Below are 4,842 nucleotides of genomic sequence, written 5' to 3'. Positions count from 1 at the left end.
GAACATCGTCGCCTGTCAATCACCTCGAGCACCTGTATTTCGTTAGCTCTAGCCGAGCAGTTTGCATAGTCAGCCGCATGGTTTCCTCCACATAAGCAGCAAGTTTCGGCTTCAGCTGTGCACTCATTCGGAGAATGATCGGCCCCACAGGCGCGACAGCGTCCATTTGATTTGCAGCATCCTGCACTATGGCCAAAACGCCAACAGTTCCGACACTGAAGTGGACGGGAAGCGAGAGGTTCCACTCTAAAAATAAGCGGCCACACGTTCAGTTCAGAAGGGCAGGACAGGCCAGCAAACGTAGCGATAACTGATTCTGTGGCCACTTTTTCTCCATTTACCAGTCGGTTACACCGGTATACAGCTATGACGCCAGCATCAGACAGTTTCTCCAGAGTCTCAGTTGGGCTCAATCGAGAGTCTACGCCCCGGACAATGCCTTTAGTGCATGCTAGATGAGGAGGAATAAACGCACTCACCGGGACAGATGCGAAAGTCTTACACTTTAGGAGGTCTGCGACACAGGTCGAATCTGATGACCTACAGACTATCCCACCTCTTCCAAATTGTCGGACATCGCTTATCATCTGGAAATGACGCGTCATGGCCTGGAGCTCGGCCTGAACAGCTTGTGGGTTGTTCAGCCGGATGAATCCACCGTTCGAGGGCACCAGCGCGACAGGGATGCTGCTAACACCGCTGCGGAAGAAAGATTGCAAAGGCAAATCATCAGGGGAAAGGGAGGCTGACCAAGGGCTAGGCCCTTGCCCAGGAGAGTTTTTAGACATCAGCGTTGTTTCAATCACGGATGAGTCCTACAAAAATAAGATAAGTAAGATAACAAGGTCAAATCCACCCGAAACTCAGCCAAACCACCAAGTAAGTTCCAGCTTGGGCACACCGGGGCGGAGATCGAACGCCGAGCACCGCCGAGCACTGTGTGGCCGACTTGCTTGCTCACCACGATTCCAACTGCAAACCTGCAAACGTCGGTCAGCTGGCACTGGCGTCTTTCGTTTCCCCCGCTTCACCTAAAAACCCGCGCTACTTCAGCGTCGTCCCCACTGGCGCATACCCGCTGAATTACGGTTCTGCCAAATATAGTTGCGTCAATATGTATATGTGTATAAAATAGTTTTCAAATGCGCCGAAGCTCATTTTTTGTAACCGCATCGGGCAAAGACTGATCGATGTCTTAGGTGTATCTGTATAAAGCTAGTAAAAACAAGCTTGAATACCTAACTAAACAGTTTCGCGCAAGCCGTTTTGATTTTGACCATTGTCTTATCAACAAGCGTTGATTGCGGGCAGCGTAAAAAATATGTTGTGCATTGTGCACTGCTTGGAGGGCAATACTTTTCCGTGCACAAGGTGCTCACGCTAAACTACAGATCAAAAATGCATATCTGCAGGTTAAATCGTGTAGGCAGCATTCAGAATTGATATTTGCCAAGTTTCATAATGACACTTTCAATAAAACAACTGTTTAAATGCACGTCAATTCTCAATTTTTTTTTCATTATTTCTCAGCCACTTGACAGCGCAGCCGATTGACGCAAAGATAGTGTCGCTAAAAAAGCAGCCAAGCCATTAATTTTTTCTGTTGCTTGCGATAATTGTCTTAGCTGGCAGGAATACAAGATCCGTTTGCAGACTCAACAAAATTTATACATAGTATGCCTTCAGAAGCATCCCTTCCTTGAAAATCGGTTTCGGATGGCTGGTGTATAATTCTCATAACAAATGTATGCATATAACAAATTTGCATGCTATTACATGAAACAAGTGCGCTGTAACAAAAGGCAATTACTTCTTCTACGACACTAGAACACAGTGTTTTCTTCACGGCAACAAAGCAAAAAAATACCTGCACTCCATCTTTCTTGCAGGTATACGCCGGAATTCATACGAGTTGCGTCAAGTGGAAGGAGTTCTGTGACTGTATGGAGCGCCGTGACGAAGGATGGCCTTGGACCTCTAGTCCGGATAGCCGGACGATTCACATCGGAAGGCTACTGCTCTATACTGGATGATGTGGATTTGCCATTTCTGTTAGACGGCCCGTTCCCTGACATGGACTTCGTTTTTCAACACGACCGCTCCCCAATACGCACATCCAAGAGGGTTGCCTCGTATTTGCAGAATCGGGGAATTGCCGTGATGGATTGGCCTCCACAATCACCCAAAGCCACCTAGAAAAAATTGGAGGACGCTTAAGCTTCGCCTTCAAGAGTGGAACGCGACAGCATTCCCATCGACCCGCCAAGGGGTGGAAGACAATGCGCTACGGCGCAGGGATGACTTACGAGGCGCCCCGCATCGGACTTTGCGCCCACCTATCACACGGAGAGCGTCGAGCAACGCAGCGTTCGGCGCGGCAACGAAACGTGCGCCTGAGCAAACGGAACGAACCAAAGAACTCGATGTCTCGGAGGGGTAAACGATCTACGCCAGCCAAACGTCGTGATCGGCACGGGCAGAGAGATAGATAGACAGTAATCTAAAGAAAGGAACGGCGCTTGATTCTGCAACACGCGTGGGAGCACGGCGAAGCGTCGTCAGGGGAGAGGGAGTCGGGGCCGCGACACGCCTGGCACCGGTCCGGGCACAGCCCCAATGCGCGCATGGCGCGCCACCTGTCGGGGCAGCGCCGTACATTGAGAGGAGGGGGTCTTCTGTGTTTGCCGCAAGATGGCTCTGCGTGTGCGGTAAGCGCGGAAGAAATGTAGCGGAAGCGTACTTCGCTACTCGTGTAAATGCGACTTCTGTAAGTTACATGCTCATAATTACCGATATACACCACAGTATAACTTTCTACGGCACGTTTTTAAGGCAACACCGCGTTCACTAGAAACGCGTTTGTACCGCTTTCAAGCATTGAACTCGTGGCTCAGTGGTAGCGTCTCCGTCTCACACTCCGGAGACCCTCGTTCGATTCCCACCCAGCCCATCTTGGAAGTTGCTTTTTATTTATGAAGTGCCTGCCGTGATTTATCGCTCACGGCCAACGCCGCGGACGCCGACGACACCGGCTTTTCTGCGACACGAGCTCCTTAACGCTATCGCGTTAAAAAATGTAAGGCCACCGCATCACCTCCTCTCCCCTGTCAATACGTCACGAGAGTCGGATGGTAGCGGTGGATGGGGGAGCGCTGCGTTTCTAGAACGTGGCGCGCGTTCTGAAAACAAATTTTCTCCGTGGCTGCAATGCTAGAGCGGCAACGCGTGGAGCATTTGCTTGGTGGCTTTGGTGGGGCATACTACACCGTAAACGCGATTGCTTTTCTTCGATTGTGCGTGGTTCGTCGTACACGGAAGCGCAACGATGCCTGGCTGTTGTTGCGCACCAAACTGCAAGTCCAATTATGACGGAGGACCGAGTGCACAAGTTCCCATCTGACCGAGCCACTCGGGAAGCATGGACGAGAGCAGTTCCTCGGAAGGACTTCTCGCCAACGAAGTACACAGTGGTAAGTATTTCTTCTCTCTATTGTTATTCTGGGTTTCCAGACGAATAGGTTTCGTCAGCATAGTGCGCAATGCATTCGTGCACGTGTGCACAATAGATGGGTCTCTGCACCTGTCGACGCGCTTGTAAATTCAACATTTTCGTCGAGCTTCATACCTGTAACGGCTCGTTTTTTTTTTTTATTTCAGCTCTGTGAAAAGCATTTCTTGCCATCGGATTGCTTGAAGACGTCATCTTACACGGACGTCAAGACAGGAAAAGTGGTCGAAGTTGCCATGAAAAACATCCGTCTGAAGAAAACTGCAGTTCCGAGCTTGTTTCCCAATTGCACTGCCTATTTATCGCGTCCGCGAGTGTGCGTTCGAGAAGCGCCGGCTGCCAAAAGAGCGCGCTTGGAAACCACATATTTGCAAAAAGCAATAATGCTTTCTCAGCAAACCCAACCAGAAGTGGACGCCAAAAATCTGGTTGGTAGCTTTGCGACTTGCTGAAGGCCTTGCCAAGCTTTCAGTGTTCGGAATTCTGGACAGTTTTGAACAAGGGCGCCAAGGTTTTCTTTTTGGACTTGTCACTTCAATCTGCTCCTGCAGTCCGTACTTGGTGATCGTGTCCACAGACCTGCGCGTCAAAGTATTTTTTGGTGAAACGGGTGTGAGGAAGTGTGGTGATGTTTTAGTTCCTGAAAAGCTGTGCGACTTCAGAGATTTGAAAAGTGTGTTACACATGATCGAACAGACACGTAAGGATATCAGCACTGAGCGTTTTGAAAAGGCCCGTCATCTACTGATATTGGTTTCGACATTGCTAGAGGAACTAAGTGGAAAGCATTTCGCATGCGAGTTGCAAGAATGGCATTTGGAAGTGCTTAAATTCTTGAAGAGTCAAGTTGATCTTGTTTTGAATGATGCTGGTCGATATCCCCCCGATTTATTGGTTTTAGCTAGCCTTTTGTTCACAATTTCACCTCATGCATATAGATTCCTGAGAAGTTCGATGAAGCTTAAGATGCCGCATCCTGATACGATCAGAAGACTGTGTTCATCGTACGATGTACGCCCTGAAACGGAGCAGCAAGAATGTAGCTTTCTTTCCTATGCAAAGCGTATTGTAAGCACATGTAAAGAGCATGAAAAGACTGTAACGTTAATGATTGATGAGATTCATCTTCAATCATTTTTTCATTACAAGGCTGGGTTGGTTACTGGTGCTGCGGTAAATTCATCGACTGCAGCAAAAACTGCCCACGTATTTATGATACAGAGCCTGCTTTCTTCAAACAAGGATGTTGTACACATCCTTCCTGTGGCACAAATCGATGCTAAGGCGCTGCACGACTTCCTTAGGAAGATTGTTCTTGATCTAGAGGCATCTGG

Source organism: Dermacentor variabilis, unplaced genomic scaffold (assembly GCF_050947875.1).
Source record: "Dermacentor variabilis isolate Ectoservices unplaced genomic scaffold, ASM5094787v1 scaffold_14, whole genome shotgun sequence".
Taxonomy (NCBI): Eukaryota; Metazoa; Arthropoda; class Arachnida; order Ixodida; family Ixodidae; genus Dermacentor; species Dermacentor variabilis.
Note: the sequence above shows the minus strand (reverse complement) of the source record.